Here is a 23,924-nt window from a genome sequence, read left to right on the forward strand (position 1 = left end):
CATAAGTACAGTAGGACAGAGGTTTTGACACCTGTTCTGCCCAGTTTGCATAACACTGACATTACTGGCATTTTTTGAGCACATTTCTGTCAAGCTGTGTCAAGGCTTTCACTGGTTTGGGACTTTGTGATCTTAGTACACACCATTTGACAGGTTCAGGTGCTGGCTGGGGCAACATCAGCTGGAGTCAGAGCTTCCATGCAGAACTGCAAAGCTGTTCCAGTTGTACAAGGTACAAAGTGTATTGCCAAAGTATTGTAGTCATCGACTACCTTGGGATTGTCTTGGAAGTCATTGAAACTGTAGAAATTAAAGATAAATGAGTTACAGCGTGGGGCTGGAGATCCCATAGAAATAAATACCGGACTGATTCACAAAACTGAGACACCTTCTTACAGATGAACCTGGATGCCAGCTCTCGGGCAGAACCACAGCAGAGCTGGACAAACATCTCTTCTCCAGAAATATTATCCGCACTTGATTGCAAGTTCCCCCATGTTAATATTATATTTCCAAGTGCCGTGTGCGAGAGGCCAGCAGGCACCGCTCGAGTATCAGCAGTCGCTCGCAGCTGTGTGGGAAGGGCTGCTCACAGCTCTGCCTTCCGCACGGGGTGCTGTGGCTGCAGCTCAAGGCTCCGGTCTGGTCTTTTCAGAGCATGGCCCGAGGGCTCCGAGCTGAGCAGTTAGCGTGTTTCTCTGCTTCCTCGCACAAAGTTTGCACGAGGTTTGTTTGCACAAGGTTTGTACTTCGTTACTGCAGACCGTTCTTGGATTTCTGCTTTTCGGTATATCTAAAAGTAGCAATACTATCGAGGCAGTGCAAAGCAGACTAGCCATAATTAAATCTCCCAGCCACAAAAGTCGTTTAAACAGGTACAGCTGGAAGGGAGATAGAGGTGGGGGTGAAATGGACAGGGATGTTCTTTATTGCCTTAAAGCAGGGCAGGGCTGCACAGCAGTAACAGGAGGGAAAGGCAGGAAGAGGGCAGAGAAGGACTGCAAGAGGGACAGCTCTGAAAGCCAAGCGAGTGACCTTTCTGCTCACTGAAGTGAGACCGTTTCCTCCGTGTGTTGACATTTGTTCCAGCCCTGTTCTCCTGCTGCTTCCTTCGCCTCTGCTTTGCTTCATAATTGTCCTTTGTGTTGCTGGCTTTCCCACCCACTTCCATCTCCTTTCCTTCAGCATTGCCTCTCTGGGAATCCATCTGCACAAGCCCAGCCAACACAGGAGGAATAAAAAGGAGAGCTGTGGCTCTGCTTGCTACCCGGTCCTTCCCATTCCTGTAGGCTGGGTGTGCCTTACTCCACATCTCACACCACTTAGGGCTTCTCTTTCAGAAGGAGAAGGTATGGGGATCCCTGTTTTGTTCCTTGTCTTCTGTCCATGTAGGCCTCTGGGGTTACTCAGAGTTTGACCCCTGTATGTTCTCATACCCTGACTCTGTTCTTGAACTTCACCTTTTTGCTTACTGATATGTTGTATATTGTGCTGCCGTGTTTATGCTGTTGCTACTCACAAACAGCACTCTGGGAGTTTGATTCAGTTTCCCCTTCCTTCTCCCTGCCTGTACTTTCTTGTATTTCGTTTGTTCATTGTGTAGGCTAGACAGACTGGAGAATTCCAGACTCCTGAAGACCCACATTACTGGTGTAAAAAAAAAAAACCAAAACAAGTGGAAAAATGCTTTTTTCCCTTGGACCGAAATCTTTCAGGATCCTTGATCTCTTACAAAGACATGGAGAGCATGATCTGCTTTTCTTTTCCTTCGGCACTCACCTTTGGCTCACAGGGGGAGACAATTTGTTTGATAAAACAAGGAACCAGAAGGTAGGATTCCTGCTTTCTGCTGTCAGAAATCGGCCAGTTGTTGGCTGTCTCACTTGGAGCCTGTCACACCAGGTTTATGTCAAACTTTACCTAACTGTTAAAGAATAGCTGTTGCTACATTTTCTCAGGCTCTTGCCTGCAGGGGGTGATTATGGAAAAGGTAACATTTCCCCTAATGGCTGAGCTGGAGTCGATTTAATTTGCAATTTGTTATGAAATAGTGGGTATTGTTTTACCTTTCTTCATCCTAGGGCTGGAGGAACAGCACAGTGAGTTCCAGAGATAATGGCAAGCCAAATAATTAGAAGCCTGGCTCCTAGGGATGATTTGAGGATTAATGGCTGTTTGTAGAGCGCTAGGAGTTCCCCAGCTGCAGTGTATGTTTAGCTCTGGGACATTGCGGGCTGCAGGTGCTGGGCAGTGGGAGTGCAGCCCCAGCACTGAGGCTGGCCGGGTGCAGAGCAAGGCTTGTGCTAGATCTGGGGAGTGCTGTGTGGGACAGGGAGGTGGGAAGGAGGGCTCTCTTCTCAGGCTTGTTGCTTTTAAGATGCATTGAAGGGAGACACACATCCACAACCACTTCTCTGGCAATCTTTCCAGTCTGTGTACCAATTTGCAGTGCCTCGGCAGTGCTCAGCTGTCAGGAATAAATGAAGAAAACAGCTTGAGTGGCCCCCTGATGCCAACCAGAGCCTCCTTGTTTTTTTCCCCTTGGAAGCCCATGGGTGACCTCCGCAGTTTGCATTAAGCCACATCTCAAGTGTGCTGGAGCTAACATGCCACAGAAGGCTGTGACTCGTCGGTGCTGGGACCATTCACTGTCACTATCACAAGTGGGGGAACTTTTCTGTCAGGTGCCTGTGCAGTGTCTGAGACCCAGCCTGGCTTTTACAGCCCTAGAAGGAAGTGCTGAGTGCATTGCTTTCTAATCTTGCCCTGGGAGGTTTTCAGAGGAGAGGCTGTGCTGTGGGAATCAGTGTAGGATACAGATGGATCCAGCCAGCTTGCACTTGTTTGAGTCCACGAGGAGCAGTCGAAGGCCAGGCACTCGGGGAAAGTTCCCTCTGTCCCATGGGAGAAGCACGTGGGGTTGGAAAGATCCTTGAGCCTGCAGGGGGGAGGAATTTCTCCTTGGGCCTCAGATGTCCCCCAGCGTGGTGCAGGGAGGAGCCCGATGCTCCCAACATTGTCCTAGGCAGCAGCTGGCGGTGCTGCATGACAAGGTTCTGTGGCACTGAGGTGCAGTGATCGAGTGTGCTAGCAGGGGCAATGCACCCCGGGGGAGTGGAACAGGTCAAGTTCTGGCTGCAGAGTCTGTCTTCTGTACAGAGGCGGAGAGCCCATCTCAAGCTCCTTACCGCTCATCCCATCCTCTGGGAGATGGAGAATTGCTTATTTCCTTCCCCCTGCAGCGCCAGAACAGCAATTTGAACCTCTGAGCTATAGAACATCCTCCTTTCCTTTCTCCTTTCCCTTTCTCCTTCTAAGAGGCCTGTTTTAACCTTTTGTCCCATACAGCAGCAATGTACATATGGCCCTTCACCTGCTAGGGCAGTGCTCCTTGTGGTCACTCAGCCCATGTGCTGAATGCCACTTGTAGCACATTCCAACCTCCCTTTGGGTTTTGAGATGCGATCGAGCCGTTCTGTAAGTTTGTATTGTGCTAACTCAGCACTCCTTGCAGTATGTCCAATGCTGTCCTGCTAAGAAGCTTTTTAAAGTATTCTGGTATTCAGGGGCCTCATCAATGTCATTATTGTCCATCGAGTTGGGAGAAGTTTACTGGGTGACAAACGTGTCATCTGATCTTTGGCAAAACGCTTCTCTTTGAAATCTTGACTCTTGGTTACAGGTAATGCTGATAAAAGTGCTATGTCCAATCCCCACCAAGGAGAGCAGCAGGCTGAAGGGGAATTAAAGGGCCATGGGAATTCTCAGCATAATTTTATTATCATGACCTTTAAGGAGACAGTGGGGGGATGGGTGAAGAACACAAAGAAGACACACAGTACAGACCACACAGACAGCGCTTAAGGGGGGAAAGCAAACCCAAAGCAAGTAAGGAAGGGAGACAGGAGAGAAGAGAGATGGAGCAGAGACTGAATAAGACTGGCAAGTAATGGCAGAGCCATCTCCTTCCAGTTTATCCAGGGAGTGGCAGGAGTAGATTTGGGCTCTCCATCCATGAAAAACACCCTTCTGTGCATCGTTCTCCATTTTCCTGAAATCTCTGCTGTTCTTCCTCCAGGCAACCATTAATCTAATATTAAGCCCCTTAACCTCTCTAATTGTTCCCTTTCAGTGTCAGCTGGTTTCCTATTAACCTTTCAATCTCTCCGTAATGCAGTTACTTCTGATTCCAGCCAGCCCTGGCTCTAAAGCTTTACCTCCGGCAGTGAATTTTCCAAGCTTTCACTTTTTTTTCTCTTGCTTTTCTGTAATGATTATAACTGCTGTTAAGGAGCCAGTTTGAACCAGCCTTTAAATGCACAGGGCTGAACCACTTGGAGTCTATAAATAGCCCTTCGCTAACCTTGGGCCTTGTTTCATTAAGTTGATTGGCTTCTCTCTCTCCACTCCATTGCATCTTCCTCTCTCTCCCCTCTCCATTATTGATGCTGGTTCTTTTGTTGCTATCTGAGACACCTTCTTGTTGATAACGGGGTTGGTCAGTCCTAAGTTTTTCTCTCCTGAACAAAATAGTATTGTTGCTGGGGAACTGCCCCTAGAATTTTTTAATAAGGAAAGCAGAGTGACACAGGCCCAAAGCAGCAGGTCTGAAAACAACCATGCTATACAATAAGAAATTGCCTAGCTGAGCAACCAGTCATGATTCGTTCCCTATAGGCTGGATTTCTCCTGTGACACACAATGTGATTACACTCAAATACAGTCTCCTGTGCAAATCCCATTGTGCAATACTGAAGCCAAGATGTCTGTCTGCTCACAGACAAATCAGGAATTGCTGGCTTAAAGTTGAAACAGAGATCTCAGAATGCTAAGTAAACTGTCTGCATCTCAGAAAGATCCCCTGGAGGCTTTGATATCATTAATCAATATACTACTGCTGCTTGTCCCTGTAATAAGGCGAATATGCTTTGCTTCACTACCCATCAGATACAGCTCTATGGTAGGTTTGTGATGTCTCTTCTAACCCCACCTGCTTCTTCAGTGGTGATGCTGAGCTCTCTTGAACCCTGGTAGCTCTCCTCAGTGCCAGCCAACAACTTTTTTTTTTTTTTTTTTTTTTTTTTGTAAAGTGCAATGACTGCTTGCAGTGAAGTCTGATATGGAGCAGTTGCATGAGATGACCTGGTGTCTCTGGAGTCAGTGTAAGTCACAATCCTGCATTGAGGCAGGGGTTGCATTGCATTAAAAAAAACTGCTTGTGTGCAGTGATGCAATGACATCTGCCAGTGCTTCTCAAGTTCTGGGGGTGCTAGCGCAGTGCCATAACAGGTTTGGTTGGTGGCTCCAGCAACAGCCACAGCTTCTGCGGATGGACAAGTACCACACCATCACAGAAAAGCCTGAATCAGGGGATATTGTCACACTCCTGTTTTGCTATGTGTCCAGAAGCAAGGTATTTATCTGCAGAGCTGCATTTTCTCTGACGAAAGAAGAGAGAGGCACGGAAAACTTTTGTGGTTTATGCATTGGTTGATATTCACAGTCTTTTGCTTCAGCTCAGGAGGATTTGTGTGTCTGAAGGCTCTTCTGTTTTCCCTAGCTGTATCATTTGTCTAATACCAGCTGTTACCTTTCCCTGAGAGTCCTAACTCAAGGTCAACAGCGGCTTACCAAAATAATAGAAGCTATTCTCTTCCACTCTCCATGCAGCTCTGTGCGTCCCTGCTTGCCCACTCGCTGCTATTTCTTGCAGCAAGCCTTTGTCTTATTTTCTGGCAAATGTTCTTGATCTATGCTAGGGCAATAAAGAAAAGCAAAGAGAAAGTGAGAGCTGGAAAATTTGTGGTTAAAGAAGGTTCACATGGAGGTATCAGACGAAGGGCCTTCTTTTTCAACAGCCAAGTCCAATAAGAAGCATAGCTTGTAGAAGTTCTGCGTGTATGGAAAGCACAGCTCCTGAGGCAGGTGGCAGCCAGTGCTCACATCTGTTTAATAATGCACGTTCTATGGGGTGGCTGAGCGCTCATTTTCCATCATCACGACCTTGTGGCCTTCATGTTTTTTTAAAGTCTCAGGCCTAGCCTTTGCTCTGGTGTCATGTGGGTGCACAGGCGCCACCGAGTCCTAGCTGTGCTTGCAAAGGGCTGGGCTCAGGCTGGAGGGCCCAGGCTGCGCCTGCCACTGGGTGCCATCTTAGGGTGCATGCCATCTTGGGACGCTGCCTTTGGCTCCAAAGTGGCTCCTCAGTGGTCAAGTGGGCTACTGTGCCATCCCTGGACCCATGACCTCGTGTTGAAGATGTGGGTCAGTGGTGAGCATGTATTCAGAGCAAGTGGAAAATGTAATCCAAAGCAAGGGTGTACCTGCTTTTTCAGACTGTGTACAGCAGACAAGTGATATCGGATCATCTCTTAGACATTCCCCAAGTGCCCATTTTACCTGGCTTCTCTGCCATGTCTGGTCTGCTCCCTGGCCCCTGGGAAGCTTCCTGACTATTTACCCCAGTGATCCATCATATGACCCCGCTGTGGCAATGTGATACAGCTTTAGCTGCACTAATCAGCTTAGCTTGCTCCCCGCTTGTCGTCTTACTTCAGGAAAAACTTTATGCAGTGCCTGGGTAGGGCTGCTCATTCCAGAGGATTTAAATCCAAGGTGGAAAATAGCAACACAGATTTTTCTTTGTTATTTTGAAGACAGAATTCAGTTTACCATTGCAGCTTCTAAGTCATCATTCCTCTAGGAGTAGCTGAGCTTTTCATGATACATGAAGGTTTCAGTTGTATAGTAAGACCTCTGCTAACAAGAAAAAAAAAAAAAAAGCTCCCCTGAAAAAAGCAAAAAAAACACAACAAAACAAACCAACAGTAATGAGTGCTTTGGCTGGAGCATTTGAGAGGTGCTCAGTCATCCAAATGAACTTAGAGACTGCATCACTTCCCTCCTTTCTCTTCCCAGCTCAAAGCAAATTGGGCTCTAGAGAAAAGAATATTGTTTGTTGCAGGGGACTGGAAACTTTCACCTTGAGCCTCAAGGGGGTTTTCAGATGAGACAGCAGGAAAGAGGAGGGCTTATGGTAAACACATTTTGGAAATACTTTTTTCTTTTTTTTTCCCCTCTCTACAGAGTGGCATCTCCATGCTGAAGTGCTAGGAAAAATCAGAATTTGGTTGAGAAGTGACAGCCCAGACTCCATCTCATTAGCTAGTCAGCCAGTGATGCATGTGGGAGAAAGTATGCTGATACCTAAGTCTCCATTAGGTGAGGGCAAATCAACTATACTATAGGGTGAAAGAATAACTAAATATGCTGCTGCGTAAGAGGAGGATCTGGCAAAAACTGAGCACCTTCCAAAACCTGAGAACCACAATCACTGGCAGTTTGTCATGAGAATCTCAGCCCAGCAGGAGATGGTGAACACCCAGCACACTTCTTGGTCAGGGAACCTCTCCAGACCTGCCTCAGGGCTTTCCCAGCTCAGTTGCTGCAGCAGCCTCTGCTCCCAGGCTTCTGAAGCACCATCCAGATGCAAAAGGAGGATCTAAAAAGTCCCTCTTTGTCACTTCTCCAGCCCTTTCCCCTCTCTAACAGGCCTGTTCCTGAGAGAGTTAACGATCCTGCTTTCTCAGGAGGTGAAAAGATGCTTCCGTGTAGCATCCCAGGGGAGATATGGAACTGCCAGGAGTAGCAGAAGACTTTGAACATCCTCAAGGTTTTGTACTTGTGTTGTCCTCTTAGCACCCGTGACTTGAATATAGTCTGGAACTGATTAACTTCACTTCGATCCTCTGGAAGGGAATGTTCTTCCAGCAGTTAAATATTCTCTCAGCATTGCACATGGACCAGACATTATAGAGGCTAGGGCTGCATTTGCATTTGCATTTTTTCCTCATGAACTGGAAGAGAAAGGAATATCCTCCAGTATTTCACTGCTGCTATTTCCATCCTTCATGGTAGTGCAGTGCCATATTCAAGCTAGCTATTCTGTTAGCTTCAGCAGCATCCCCCCAAGCCCTATGGCCATGAGACTTGCAGCTCACACAGCAGGGAGCCCATGCCATACACACGACAAATACTTTGGTTCCAAAGTACATCCTCAGAGAACAGCATGAATCACATTTCTGAGAAACACAGTATCTCTAGCACTTATAAATGCCTTTGCGTGGTATTGCATTAGCAGAGGTAGAGCTCCCCTACTCCAGCCTTCCACCTGTGGGATGATTTAGGGGATAAAAGTGACTTAGGGAGCACTACAGTGAAGTGGTTAAACTGGGAAAATCTGAAGCATCAGTATGGGCTTTTAGAATTATCCCTAACTTCCTTCCAGCTCCTATCTGCAGTACACGCTTATGTGCGTGTGCCTTTGGCGTGCTGATACAGCCAACAGGAAATATCACCTCCTTCCACTGCTGCCTAGCATCAAACTGGGAGTTGGAGCATTATGCAGCATTCAGGGGAAGGAGAACAGTGGGCTCTCTGCCTCCTTCCACGTGAGGCTGAAGAACTCACTGAGGAAACAGTTAAGCTTATGAAGTACCCTAAGAGACCTTTCCATAGGAACTGTGCTCGTGTCTGCTCTGTCCAGGCTATGGCAGGTCAGGGAGAGCTGCTTGCCGCCCCGGGACTAGATCTTCCCCAGGACACGAGCAAACTATTGCTGCTGTGTCTGTGCCAGGGAGGAAGAGAGGGAGGCCAGAAGGTATTTTGGCTCTGTACAGCACTGAGCAAACAGCAGCATTTGCCTGATAGTGACCACCTGCCTGGGAATAGGTGCAATCTGTGGCCACGGCGATGATGTCCCTGCTGCTCCTCCTGGCACAGGGAGTCTCCTGTTTCCTCTGGCTCAGGCAGGGGCTCTTTTTTTTTTTTTTCTTTCTGTGTGGTGCTCATCCGTTTGCTTACTATTTCAGGCACGGGTGACAGCAATCAAAAAAACATTCCACTGCTCTCAGTTAATCCATAGGAAAATCCCATGCTGGTACGCAAAATGTGGAGACTATGCTTGCGCATTTTTCCCCAAGGGCCTTCGGCAATGGAAATTTTCTCAAGCTCCATTCATTAACAAAATAGATGAGCAGTTATGTAAGATCATGTGAGGGAAGTGGTTAGGCTTTGGTCAATGAAGGAGTTAGTCACACATCAATGAGCTTGATGAGCCTGGGAAGAAATATGGAGACACTTTTCTTATTCAAGGACTGAAAAAGGAGAATTTTAGCCTCAAATCTTCATTTTATTCTAAGCTTGGGCTCCACCTTTACATTCTAGGCATTGCAGGAGCGCTGTTGTACTGAAGCAGAAATGGTGTTGAGATCTGTTGAGATCTCCCTTTTCCCCTTCCCAGGTCTCTCATCTGTGCTCTGACTTAATCAACCACCTGTTGATTTTGGGGTGCAATTGAGGTGCTGTTTCCCTTTCCAGCCCAGCCAGCCTGCCCTGGGAGTGCTCTGAGCATAGATAAATTGAACACTGTAGTAATATTCGGTGATCACAGAGCAATTAAAATCTGCACCACCTCTCTCAGGAACCATTAGGACATTTGATTGGGGGAGGATTTTCAAGAATCTCATCTCAAACTTGATCTTCTACAAAGTTTGCTCCTGATTTGGACTGTTGTCTCTCCTACTTTGAATCAGAGATGATACCATCATACTGAGTTTCTGTGGGAGTGATCATATAGAAAGCAGGAAATATAGGGAACCGGTGTACTCAATTAGATGGGAACTGGTGTACTCAATTAGATGTGGTCTGGAACAATATGGTCCCACTCCTCACTGGTTCTCATGCTCTCTCAGCACTGGGAGCCTGCCAAGTGTCCTCCAGGACCCTCAGCTGAGATTACCCTGGCCCTTGGCTCTTCCTAGCTTCTGTTTTGAAGCTTGCAGATCTGACTTTTAGACAATAACATTTTACAGAAGGCAATCAAATAAGCTTTTTTTTTTCTTTTCTTTATTTGCGCTAATCCCTGCATGCTGAATTACCAGTTGCTTGTGTTCTTTCACCTCGCAGCCAGCCTCCTGAAGGTCATTGCACTAGCTGAGCCGCACAGCCTGGCTGGCAGCCTCCCCAAGATGTGGAGTGGCAGTTGCCTAGCATGACCTATTGGGAGCACTCATGGCCTAAAGAGTGCGAAGGAGGCCTCAAAATGAAACTGATGTGGGGCAGGTAGGGAGGATATGGGCAACAGAGTATAGCTGAAGCACTGCTAGATGCATGAGGACTGGGAATAAGTGAGAGCTGTGTGAATTGTATAAACCCAAGTCCTTCTCGCATCCATTGCTCTACCTCAAGAGCTGAGGTTGTGAAACCTTGGAAACCTGCTGTGTAGAAGTGCTCGCAGACACATGCTGCTGCTGATGGCACTGGGCAGGGCATCCCAACCCCACACGAGCATTCATGGTGCATGCTTGGTCCTCAGTCAAAGCACAGTTGTCTCGCCAAGTGGATGCTTTCCAGAAGGAGCCGCATTCCTGACCATGGAGAGCTGAAAGGATTGCAAATGGGATATGCCTTAAAATAGACAGAGATATAGGAACAGAACTCATTTCCCAGACAGCGAGGACATGTGCTGACATCTCAGGCTCTTGCTCAGAGGGAGGGACTGCTAAAACTGCAGCTGACAGCCTTGGCTGCAAATGTCACTGGTTGCCTTAGGGCAATTTTCACTACCTTAAAGGATGTTTGTTGAGATTGGTTTTTCTGCCAGTAAGATTTGTCTCTGCCTCTCTATAAGTCAAACAGAGTGGGAAATAGACTCCCCTTCTACAAAACTGTCATGGTGTTAAGTAAAAAGATGTGTCGTGAATTGGGATAAAAAGTTTAAATCTCTACCTTTTCAAAGAACTGATATTTCACTAGGAAAAAAATGCTCTCCTTGTTCAATTGAAATGTTCTATTTCAGCAACCTTCAAATCTTTTCTTTAGAACCACGCAGACATGGTTAGCCTTCTGCTTTTTAATGACTAAGTATTGTAAATCCACGGTGAAGACCTTTTGACTTCAAAAAACATCTGAATGTTATGATGCTCACAAAAGGATCCCCTGAGTGGTATGTCATGCTGACATGTTACTTGGAAGCAGCACTTCCCTTGGAAATTATTTGGAAGCTATGAACTTCCATTAAAACTTGGAAAAAAAGTTTGGCAGAAGGTTCCCAGAAAATTCTACTGACACCTATATCTTTGAGCTGCAATTTTGAGCTGCAGTTTCGTGACTGAGTGGTGTTGGGCAGTAAAGCAGAGCTTTGTGACTGATTGCAGCCAGAGGACTCAATGAGATGAATCTCTTTGGCTGCCTTTGCTACGTACTTTAGCTTTGCTCTTTTAAATAGTTGTTACACGGTCCCCATGAAACAATATACCACAGTGTCTTTTGTTTCTGCAAAACAGTGTGTGCAGTGTATGCAAAAAGCTGTTGGGACAGTGCTCAGCAGGTAGGAAGAAACATCCATAGCAACTCAGGTGTCGCTGATGGAGAAACCCAAGCTCTGGCAGGTTGGAGCACAACAGAAGTGAGCAGAAGAATGAGAAATCAGTTTTCCCATACTGCCCATCTTGTGCTGAGCTCTCCAGCCAGCACAATCTTACCGCCTTGCAGCACTGGCTGCAATGTGTGGCACCAGGCGACCGCGTGAGTTAATTATTAAACAAAAAGGCGTCATTGGTCCCCTTGCCACTGCTGTCCCTCCCATAATTATGCTGCGTGGTGGAAAAATGATTGTGTGCAATAAGAACAAAGAAACCTTTTCAGGATGAGCAGCTTTTCTTTTGCTGGAGAGCTTGTCCCACTTTGCCTCCCTGGAGCTGGAAGAGTAATCCACTCGCTCTCCATAAAGGTGGAGTTCAGGAAAGAAAGATGAAAGGGACCCAGAGAAAATCACGGCACTGATTTCTGTGAATAATCTCCCCAGCTTTGTTAGCCCAAGCCATTTCCTTATCAGGGAGTACTATAATAGCAGTGTTTCAGAGTCTGGAAGGAAACATTTTGAAGTTAGCTTTGGCATTTCAAGGCTATCACTATTTTCACCAAGCTTCCCTGGACTTCTAGATAAAATATTAACTCTGGACTGGGTGCAGAGGCAACAGCAGGCAGTAAAGCAGAGGCACAAGGGAAGAGACAGGCTGTGGGACAGAGATGGTAACATAGCATCCAGGTCTTAAAAACCACCATGTGACTAGTTTCTCCCAACAGACACACATACTGCCTCACCACTGCCTTTGGCTGCACAGCTCAAAAAAAACAAAGGCTTGCAGGTGAGTTCTGCAGATGCCAGGCACCCCAAGAGCAGACCCCTTTACTGAAATAGCCCGTCACTTTCACTCTGGAAGGGAACAGTGGAGAGCCACTCTAGTTTCTCTGCTGTGAAGCCTCTCCAAAGCCCTTTGCATCTCACTAGTCCAGCTTCCAAGGCTGGCTATGGGACCCAGAAATCTGAATGAGGTGAATACAAGCTGCTGCTGGTGTGGTTTCATTCCTCAGTGAAGCAAGCAAGGGCTTGTGTTCACAGATGGGACACTAAATCCATTTCCTTGCCTGTGCTCTGAGCTTGGCGGGTTCACACTGACCTCCTCCCCTCCCCTCCCTTCCCCTTTTCCCTTTCCCCTCCCCCTCCCCCTCTTCCTTCCTCTCCCCCTCCCCTTCTTCCTCTCCCCCTCTCTCTCCCTCTCCCCCTCCCCCTCCCCCTCCTTCTCTCCCCCTCTCCCCTTTCCCATCTCCCTCTCCCTCTCCCTCTGCCTTGTTGTCTCAGCCTAATGCCTATGGAGGAACCTCCCTAAGCAGACAATCTCTCTTGCCTCCCTAGCATCACAACTTCACAACTCAGTGGTCTGTGGGCAGACCCACAGCATCCCCACCACTTCACAGGCAATGGTCATGCAAAGTTTTCCAGGACAGCTTTGTGTGAAATGGTCACTGCCCAGCAGAAGCAGGGAGTCTTCCAGTATGCTTCATATCACTCAGACTCAGCTGTGCCAATAGGTCTTGGTTTACAAATGGATTGTATTTACTTACAAATGCAAGAGAGTCTGGTTTGTAGATAGAGTCAAGTTACAAAGAAAATAAACAAATGTCATACAGAATTAAGATTAACATCATCTCCTTAGATACTTCAGCATCCTGTTTAGTTGACTGGCTGGTTGGGTCCTATGCCAAAACTAAAATGCTGGGAGAAGTCCTAGAGCTTCTTCTTTCCTGCTTCTGGCATTAAAGATAATGGGGAAACACCAGAGAAGAGGCCTTGCGTGACCAGCACCTTCCATCACCTAAGGGGAATGGACAAGCCCCTTTGCAAATCATAGCTTCTTTGGTTGTTGTGATGGGAAAATGCTTGGAATTTTGTGTTATTTGTGTTCAAGAAACATTTAGATGTTGTGCTGAGGGGAAATTTTGTGGGGAAAAATTGGTGATAGGTGGGTAGTTAGACTAGGTGATCTTGGAGGTCTTTTCCAAAATTGATGATTCTATGATTCTACAATTTTGTTTTCTTCCCAAAGAGCCTTTCTTTATTGTTTCTGCTTTACACTCAGTCTGAATGCTGCTCCTGAATTCTGAAGTCAAAGTGTTTGATCGGCAGCCCCCACACAAGGTACACATTGCAGCAGGCACAGCCTGCGCCTTTCTTCCTCTGCTTGGAAAGAGCAGGGACAAATATTAGTTTCTGATGAAACAGAATGTCTTCACTTTGTTAGGGACAGTGCATCGATAATGGCTCTGCCTCACGTTCTTGGCCAGCCTTGTGCCATGCCCTGGGAGCGTGCCAAACTTACATTCAGGTGATCCTGCACTATCTGGGAGGAAAGGCAGAGCCAATGCCCCCCTCAATGGGACTTTGTCCTCCTAATGGCAGGCAGGTTATGAAACGTCAGTCCCCGCGTGTGCTGGCATGGCAGGAAGGTTCTTGCCCTCACAATAGCAGCGTTCTCTGCAAACTCAGCTGGGAAAGATGAGCACAAAATTAAACCTGAATGCACGCAGGCTTAGAGCCCTTTTCAACAAGATCTCATTAGCCTTTGGCAGTACCAGAGGCAACAGCTGCTGGTTGGATGGGCTTTTGCAGCAGCACTGTCTGGAGGATGGCATGTGTGTGCACATATATATATCTGTACTTGCATGTGCTTTCTGTATCTGTAGACTAAAAGCCACAGGTTTTCATGGACAGCCATGCAATCTGGATGCTGCCTTGGGCAGCTGCTGTCAGCAGAGCTTTGTAGGTTGCCTCCACAGACCTGGGCACATGGAGCACATCTTTGCCAATGCAGCTAAGCCTTCCTGTCCAGAGATGCTTTCAAAGTGTGAGAAAATCCCATTCTGGCTTCAGTTACTCTTTCAAAGGGCGGGTTTATCTGTTGCGTCAGTACCTTTGTGCTGGGATCCAGCAGGACGAGGCACATCCTCTGAGCATGCATTGGTCCTGTGGCTGTTTGTTAGTAAGAGTTAATGGGGGATGAGCTCTGGAGAGTAACCTGCTGTTCCTTCCAGAATCGGAGATAGAGATTTACCTCCTAGCTTGCTTTGTACCACAAGGGCTCTGTTTGTGCCCCAGTGGAGGGAGCAGAACAGAGTGCTGGGAGACAGAATCATAGAATCACAGAATCATTGAGGCTGGAAAAAAACACTGAGATCATCTAGTCCAACCATCAACCCATCGCCACTGTGCCCGCTAACACAAGTTCCTCAGTGCCATGGCAGTTCAGCAGTGTGGCTGCCATTTCCCACAGCCTCCCCTTCTATTGGCAATCAGATTAGCTGACACAGGCAAGGGAAAATGTTTACTCAGTTTGAGACCAGCGGTCCTTGTTTTGAAAGCAGAGTTTTATCCTCAGCCCTAACTTCTCCCTGCACAGCATTAATCACTGGTCTGGGAACTGAGAATTTGAACAATCTCCAGAGCTGTACAAGCAGATTTGGTGACTCTCAGCAGTGCTCTGTAAATAAGTCCCAGCAGGGAGCTCTGCAAGCAAACAGCTTCTTTGTGAGCAGGAGGGCCTTTCCCCCAGGTTGTTCAGATGGATGGACAGTGCAAGAGAAGGGCTGCGTTATTTTGCTGGGACAACAAAAGCACCACGAAGAACAATCTGAAGCCACCAATTTACAGTCCAAGCACCCGATTCTTTGCAGCCCAGCAAGAGCAGGATTTGTACCAGGGAGGCAGGAAGCCAGCTGTGTGGCAGAAGCAGCTGTGCCTTGACATCATCTTTGTCCCTCAGCACGTGTGTGTTACAACACAGGCCATAATTACACAAGTGTGAACTTGCCTTACCCACAGGGCCTGGTTTCTTAAAAAGCTTTTTGTGCCTGCCAGAGGAAAGGTGTGGTTTGAGGATGCAAATTCTCCTCTAACGCTTTGGGGCTTCTAGAGCAGGGCATCCTGCTTCAACTGCAAGCAAGGGATGCCCTAAGACCTCACCAATATATTTTTTTAACATTTCCCTTTAGGAAATGATGCTTTTTGGAGAATTTCTATGGAATGTTGCAGAAATTGTGTATACATGCATATGGTTGAAAATTTTGGAAAAAAAAAAAAAAAAAGGAACGTGTTTACCTTTTAAAGTACTCACTTCTCTTAATGAGCTATTTTCCTCTTAAGAAATAGCTGGCTTTTTTGTTGTATTTCTTTTCTTGATGTACAGTATTGCCTACCCCTGGGAGCCTGATGCTATCAGGGAAGACTCAGATTATTGAACCACCAAGGATATAAATAAATGCTGTTAAATGGTTTAACTCAATGGCCTTTGCCCTTCCTGGGGGATGGAGCTCATCTTCCATCAATATGATTAGCGGAGGAGATTGTGTATTGATTAATTGTCCAGACTCGTTTCTCATTAGCTGGCAGTAGCCTGTGCTACATGACCTTTTTCTACCAAAATTAGAGCTTCGCTTCATAGTGGCTGGCTGCCCAAATCCCCCAAGCTCTCAAGGGGCCATGCTGTCAGCATCTGATAGCTGTCCCTTTAGGGTCAATGACAGCCTTTCTGCAAGGGACGTCTCTAGGACAGAGCTGAAGCAGGTGGGGCAAAGATCACCCTGCAACTCCCATGCCTGCTGCCTTCTCAGCATGAGGGCTTATGCAAAAAGCAAGTACAGAGCACACGTCACAGAACTTGCACCTTGGCCAGCACGTTGCTGAACGGCTCAGTTCCCCCCTCCTGAGCATTGTCCCTAAATCCCCACTTTCCTGCTGGGGCTGGAGCACCAGCAGCAGGGCGTTGCTGCTTTCCCTGGGAGGAACTGGCAGTCCTGCAGCAAGAGAGTGCTGGTGCTGCTGGATGGGGCCCCAGTGTTTCCAGCACACTGTGTCCCCAGGCCCCCAGTCTCCGGAGCTGGCACCTCTCGCTGCCTATTGTGTGCACTGCTGGGGTTGCTGCAGTGGCGGTAACCTGTTCCTGAGCTCCACAGTCACAACCAGGCATTGCTGTTACACTTGGCCGGATATTACTTTGTCCCAGGTGCTTGGCCTTGGGACAAGAGGATAAGAAGGTGGCATTCACAAGCTCTATTCTTGTCGCTGCCGCGCGGTGTGACCTTGAGCAAAGCCATCGGGAAGCAATGGGAGGCTGTCCCGTGATGCTGCCGTCAGGCTTTGCTGTGCCGGGACATCACCTCTAGGACAGAAATGTAATGGAGGAAATGCTCCATGTGAATGATGCTGCCCAGCAGAATGGTGATGGAAAACCTGGTACCCAAGGGAAAGAGACAAGGAAGTTGCAGGGAGGAATGTGGTTCAAGTGTTGGCAGAGGGGAGCAGGATGTTTGACATCTGGTGTAGGGTGCTGGAGACTTGTCCATCCCATTTGCCTTCATCTGATACTTGGCTAGGACCAGATGCATTGCACAAGAGAGTTACTTGACCTCTGTCAACCACACTGTGCAATCCTACAGCAGCTGTCTTCCTCCTAAGGAAATGAGATTCCCAGCCATAACTGCAATTAGAATTACTGCCTACAGGTGAAAACAGTTGCACGTTCTGACTCTGTGCTACTGTGGCCTGCCCTTGCTGTCTTAAGTCAGCAGACACTTTGGAGCTGGGAGACTCAACAAGGCTTATGAAAGGCTTACAAAGGCTGATGAAATCTCACAGCTGCTCTCACGAGTTCACGTTTTTGCTTTAGATAGCTGCAGCCAGCACTTTCTATGGAATAATACACTCTCATGCTCTGAAAGCTATACTGTATTTTCTTTCAGGATGCTCAAGAGCTGCTGTGCTTCACTTATTGGTGTATGCCTAATAAGGATGCCTTTACGTCATTCTAGGTTGTCAGGAGATGTGGAAATCCTACTGCAGCAAGGAGCAGACTCCCTCATCCCAGTCCCTGTACCCTCACTGTAGCATAAGCATGGATATGCTTGGGTCATCCCTACCATACCTTCTGAGCAGACACCAGAGAAGAGCTTACCAAACACATTAGAGAACTCTTTCCTGCTACTACATCATCTGAAGTTCAACAAAAGCTCACAAACTGGAAATGGGAGGAAAAGCATCAAGGAGGGGGTTGGACCAGATGATCTCCAGAGGTCCCTTCCAACTCCTGCAATTCTGGGAAAGAAAAAGGAAAAATCCAACAGAGAAAGAAGAAAAAGAGGAGAGGTCAAATTCAGAGCTCAGAGAATCATGAGGAGGGCATCCAGAAACCTGACAAGGAGGACGTGTTGCAGGAAGAACTGCAAAGGGGCAGAATGGAGCCAGAGACCCCAGGAGGACCTGGAAATATAAGTCTGTGTGACTGGGGACTCCGTAAGTGAAATCACCATGTCACAAAAGGGATCTGGAAGAAGAGCAAGGGCAAGTGGTCTGTGTGGTAGTATTGTCTGCTCATGATGCTGTTGACCGTGAAGGAACAAGAAGCAGTAGAGCTGATAAAACAGCATCTGCCTCGTATTACCTTCAGGAAAGATGGTTTCAGGAAGAAACAAGACTGGAATTCTGCTGCATTTACCCAAGGTTGGCTCAGGATGTTGATGAAGGTCTCTCATGTTTTAAGAAAGATCTGTGCTACCAGAAATTGTCATTACTACAGGTTTTATCTTCCTATCTGGAGAATAATTGCTACTAGCTCTGGCTGGCTTCAGGTATTCCCGGGTGCATTGGCTGACATATTTCCTCACAAAGAGGCAGCGAACTAATCAGAGCTGCTGTTGTGCTCCTGGTAACAAGTGAAACATTACAGAAGAATGTGGCAGGAGATAACTTTTAACCTTGACTGGGCACAGACTGATTCTGTTTAAATTAAATGGAAGAGTCAATCTCATGGGGCCACAGTGAGTTTTTTTTCATCCAGAAAACAGGAATCATCACAGAATTTATGGATGGAGGTGATGTAGACATTCGAGCTGAAAGTCTCAAGTATTTGTATGTGGAAGATGTTCATACTTAACACTGCAAAAGCTGGCTTGGTTTCCTGAGCAAGAGAATGGATGGAGAGTGTTTAGAAAAGGTGCCTCTCTCTCATGACAAAACTTGCTCAGTAAAGGATGGGAGCATTCAGCAAAAAACCCTATACTGCAGAGGTCACATAGCTTAGGGAAGAGGACACATCAATTGGCAGATATGAAGGTGAGATAGACCTAAGTAGCCCAAAGAAGTTCTTTGTAAAAGTAAGAATGATCAAGGAAAGAGATCAGATCTCTGTGCAGTGAGAGCAAGATCAAGATAGACCTCATAAATCCAGTTTTGGCTCAGTTTGTAAGAAAAAATGCGTAGAAGAAGGGGGTTGCAAGACAAAAGGCCTGGAAATAGAAGCAATCCCATTAGAGGTCAAGGAAAAACTTGCAAGGTTTATTCAGATCAGGAGGTTCCCAGAGACCTGAAAAAATGGCACACTGAGTAGTAAGTCCAATAGAAAAGATGTTCAATTATCCTGTGGAACTGAGGTGTGGAGAAGGACTACACAGTTGCATAGTGCCAACTATTTTACCAAAATATAAGTAATGGGACAAAAGAAGGATGTGATTATTTACAAACTCAAGATCTCAGAACAGCTGAGGCCAAAAAGAATGTCAAGAACAAATAAACATATTGAAGTGATAGTAGGACAACATTTAACATGGTTATATGAAATGTAGGACGTTTTGGATTATTTTTGTGTTGGGGGAGAGATCTGCTCATTTTTAGACACTGGTTATGTGGAATGTACTTATATTTGACATAAAGTGGTAAGGAAATTGTGAAAGCAGGGGTGTACAGGGATTCACAATTGAACTAGAAAGTGAATAAGGAACTGCTGAATGAAGAGATGCTGAAACATAAAGCAGTGGGCAATTGCTAATGAAATTCCTTAGGGACTGATCTTGGCACCAGCCAACTTCATATCTACAGTAATGACCTTGGAGAAAAAAATGTAGTTGTTGTTGAAGAGACACAAGAGAGAGGTGCTGCCAGTAGCAAGGAGGGCAGATTTACCTCCCAGCAGAACAGGAAATGGAGTGAGAAATATTTACTAAGTGCGAAGACTGGCACTAGAGTGATCTGGAAAAAAGAGTGAGAGCTGATAGTAGGAGCCTAGCCAGTTTTGGGTTTTTTTTTAGCCTGGCAAGATGAGTGTTAAAAGGGCATATGATTGCTGCCTATTAATACATCAGATGGGTAAATCCCAGTGAAACAGAACTGCTATTTGAACTGAAAGACTGAAGAGTATTGGCATGAGAACATATGTGCATTGCCTACTTAAAATAGAGGGCGGATACTAAAGGGTCATTTGGAGACAGCTGCTAAGTTGTTCACAAATGTGTGCCATAAAAAATAGCTCTGGAGCCAAACTTTCTCTCTCCCTTGAACAATACTGAATAAGGTGTCCCTTAGTTGTGAGTAAAGTTAGCTGTAGGCAACTCTAAATTCCAGCTGCAGAATGTGAACGTGCCCACGTGCCATAGATTCAAGGATAAGTGGTTTTGCCCAGCTTAGCCTGAACTATAGAATACAAGTCACAGTCTCATTGTTCCAGAGATCTGGATACAAAGGAGAAAATTTTTTGGTGACCTCCCCGAAACACGCATGTTTGACACAACCTTGACAGTTGTGCTCTCTTCAATACATGTGGACATGTTAGCACAGCTCTTCATGAGGCTCTTGCCATTAGCCCCACAGGTAAGGGAAATAAATACATACGGCTTAGCAAGACTACAAGGCATCTTTCATCTTTTCATTTTTCTTACCCTGCATACATGTGCAGCTATCTGCCATATCCTGGTCTAAAAAAAAAACAGAGATCCAGGACCCTAACCCTGGAGGAGAAGCTGAGTTGTCCTCCTGGGCTGCTTGTGGAGACCTCAGGACAAGGGCAGGTCTGTCCTCACATGTGTGTGCCAATGCTGCCAAGGCTTCACATAAGCAATCCTGCCTGGCCTCGGGCACAGCCCAAAGGGGAAAAGATAGCTCCTGAAAAAGTAAAAGGGGAGAGGAGGAGAGCATTACTCATGTGCACCCTGTTTTGAATGATTTAGTCAGCTCCACCTGTTTAACCTCCATCCAAAAATGATCCTATTTCATGCGAGGAAGGCCGCTCCCTGCAACTGAGCTACTGTGTATGAATGCAGCCCAGAGACACAACTTCCAGTGAGATATTTGGTCTTGCTTCAGAACAGGCATCTGTCAGAGGTGTAAGCTGAATCATAGAATTGTAGAATCAGAGAATCAGAGAATGGCCTGGGTTGGAAGGGACCTTAAGGCCCATCCAGTTCCAGTCATAGGCAGAGTTGTCACCTCCTCCTGCAAAAAGTTATCTGAGTGCAGACATGATCACCAGTGTTCACGCTGAGCACTTTGCATGGTCCAGAACAACTGAAGCTGTGACACCTGTGTTGTTGGCTACCCACTGTGTTATTTTTGCTGCTCTCACTGGTTAAAAAATTATTTCCCTGTTTTCTCTTCCCTGGCCAGTTGTGGACACTGCCACTTGTCAGAGGTCACCAACTGAGAGATTGGATCTTCTTGGTAAAGTGTGCACATCAGACTGGAAGGACCCCAGCAGGGACAACTTGCCATTTATCAGATGTTTCTGAAGTCTTTTGTTCTGTGTGAGCAAAGGAAGTGGTCACCCTGTCAAACACCTCCCATTCCAGCAACACTCACCTGTAGGGAGAGGTGAAAAAGCAGTGCCAAAGAGATGAGTTTAGGTTGTTCTGAGAGTAACCACCGTGTGTGCCCCTTCCCAAGGGGCAGTAGGGACCTGATGGCAGTCAGCCAAAGCATTCTACCCATAACTGATGCAGTCCTAAAAGATGCACTGTTCCAATGCGTCCATGAACAAGTGAGTGAGGTAGGGGAAAGAAGGGAGCCCTTTGTCACGGCGCTGAACAATAGCCTGTCTGTGGGACCGGGAGCAACACTGCCCCAGCCAGCATCAGCTGCCCTTGTTTCTTCCGTCACGCTGACAATGCACAGTTGCAGGGTTTCTTTCCCTGCACGGAGAATGGGATTTAGTGATACCATAACTTAGTCAAACCGGCAGCCAAGATACCAATTCAAGTCCTGTTCAATGCAGCATTTTCTTTGTGTTGTTTTTCCTCCACTTCCCCTAATGTGCACTAATTTGCACATTTCCTCCCTGTAGCATGAGCACCACAAACACACACACTTTCACTCATCTCAATCCCATTTACCTCCTATTTCAGATGAAGCAGCTGTGAGCTTGCAGTGTTAAGGAGATATTGAATATTTTGTCCTTAGAGACAAAAGTTGGAGTTCCTTGTTTGGAGAAACAAGCATTATTAATCACTGGAATTAGTATCAGTGTGCACCAGAGGCATTGCATCCACCCAAAGCACAAAATTGCAGTGTGGCCAGCGGACCTTTGGGTGCATCTGTCCCAATCCCTGCTCAAGCAGGAACACCCAGAGCAGAGTGCCCAGGCCTATGTGCCCAGGTGGCTTTTGGCAGTCTCCATAACCCTTCTGGGCAACATCCCTGATGACTACAGGGACGTTGCTGGGAAACTTCTTAAGGACCTCCCTGGTGCATCTTGCTTGTAAACCAGCATCCAGATCCAAAGTCAGGAAAAATATGTTGTCCTTGTCAGATGGGGAAGAACTGTGAGGATGGGATTTGCTACCATGGGATTTCACTTGGCAGATCTTGTCCCACTACTGCAAAGAGTTGGGAGGCTCTGGGTTTTGTATTAAAGGGTTTCTATCAGTGCTGGGAAGCATTTCTCAGGACAGAGAACGAGTAGAATTTGAGTGGAATAAACAGAGACCATAGGCAGGTCTCTGCCATGCTATTCTATATCTATATTGTTGAATATTCTCTGATGATACAGAGGAAATGTCAGAGCAGAAGGATTGGGCATTTAAAGTTCCACTGATGCTTAATAGGAAGCAGCAGAGGAAGCTCAAAGCCCATTTTGCTCTGTGCCTGTACAAGACGTAAGGAAAGAACATGTCCCTGCCAAGCTGCCCTTGTGCTTGCAGTGCTTGGCTCTGCTGCACTCGATGGGTTGGGTGCTTTTAGGGGAGGAGGAAGGAAAAGAGGAATGCAGTCAACTCCCTCAGAGGAGACCAGCCCATGGCTGGAACTGAAAATGAGCTGGACTGCTGCAGGGCCAGAACTAACCCCGACGGTGCCAATCAACACAACGTATCCCCTCCAAAAATATGGGCAAATAGGGTCCTGCAACATGAGTCATGAGCTGCAGGGCTCAATGTGTGGGCTGAGGGAGACTGCATGCAGATGTGGAGGCTCACACAAAGCTGTGCAAACCATGAAAATATGGGCATAGCTAGTTACAGCTGGTATGTGATGCTATGACATGGCAATACATGAGACCGACTGCAGCTCAGTGGGCTGTGGTAGACCTATCCATTCAGAAGGGATTCAGGCTGGTAGCTGCTGATGCCCATCATTGCCAATGCAACGGAGGGGTGAAGGGAAAGGAAAACAATCCTGCTTGTTTCAAAACAGACCCAAAGAAGGGCCTAAGTTAACCCGGAAACTTGGCTATTTAACCAGGTGTGGCTCTTTGTCCGCTAAAATAATTGTTCTCTTTCTCCACAGAGCTCATCTCATGGATGCTGTCATTGTGACATGGACGCACCGCAGAGCACTGCCAAGCAGCTAATAATGTAGTAGTGTGATGTGTGTAAATATACACAGAGATTTTATATACAGGTTTGTATGTCTATCTGTACATGTGTAAATTTGTATATCTAGGTATATGCAGGTATATCAGAGGCAATGTGTGTGTGGGCTACAAAGATGGGGAAGGGTCTGGAGGACAAGGTGCGTGAGGAGCAGCTGAGATCCTGTGTGCGATCAGCCCAGAGCAGAGGAGCTGAGGGGAGGCCTGATGGCGGCTGCAGCTCCTCACAGGGAGCGGAGGAGCAGCGCTGAGCTCTGCTCTGTGTGACAGCGACAGGGCCCGAGGGAACGGCATGGAGCTGTGTCAGGGGAGGGCAGCTGGGGGTTAGGGACAGGGTCTGCACCACAGGGTGGTGGGCACTGTGGAACAGCCTGCCCAGGGCAGTGGGCACGGCCCTGAGTGCCGGAGTGCAATATGCATTTTGGACATCACTCTCAGACATAGCGTCTGAATTTTGGGTGTGCTGAGTGGAGCTGGGAGTTGGACTCGATGATCCTTTTGGATCCCTTCCAACTTGGGATATTCTGTGATTCCACGATTCTATGAACTCAGCACAATCTGAGGATGGAGGGCAGAGCAGCACTGTGCTATAACAGTACCAGTATGTGTTACTCAAGGGAATGTTTTTGTCACTGTCATCACTCATGTGGATAACCCACTGGAAAGCTTTTCTATCCCAGAGCCAAAAGGGAAGCAATGGGATTGCATCCCTGGCTTCAGCACACATAACTGAGCTTCCCAAATATTGCTTTAACAAAGGACTGAACACCGAGCAAAGCATAGAGGGTGCCTCTCACACAGCATAGTGGCACCAAGCCCTGTTCCATGTGGTTCAGCACAGAGGAGGAACAGCAGCAAAGGCATTTTGAGGTTTGTGCAATTTCAAGGGGGGAGGGGCTG

At 47.0% G+C, this 23,924-nt stretch overlaps 1 long non-coding RNA gene across 2 annotated transcripts; it reads left to right on the forward strand.

Annotated features, from left to right (window-relative positions):
- Positions 1-514: 514 nt before the first annotated feature.
- Positions 515-23,050, forward strand: LOC146545454 (uncharacterized). 2 transcript variants are annotated; one of them, XR_014886653.1, is made up of 3 exons: positions 515-741; positions 17,206-18,386; positions 22,940-23,050. It is a non-coding gene; the product is annotated as an uncharacterized LOC146545454 (long non-coding RNA). The 2 variants fall into 2 exon arrangements; XR_014886654.1 differs by lacking the exon at positions 515-741 and adding an exon at positions 1,122-1,349.
- The last annotated feature ends 874 nt before the right edge of the window (positions 23,051-23,924 follow it).

The sequence above is a fragment of the Meleagris gallopavo genome, chromosome 1 (genome assembly GCF_905368555.1).
Source record: "Meleagris gallopavo chromosome 1, MGAL_WU_HG_1.1, whole genome shotgun sequence".
Classification (NCBI taxonomy): Eukaryota; Metazoa; Chordata; class Aves; order Galliformes; family Phasianidae; genus Meleagris; species Meleagris gallopavo.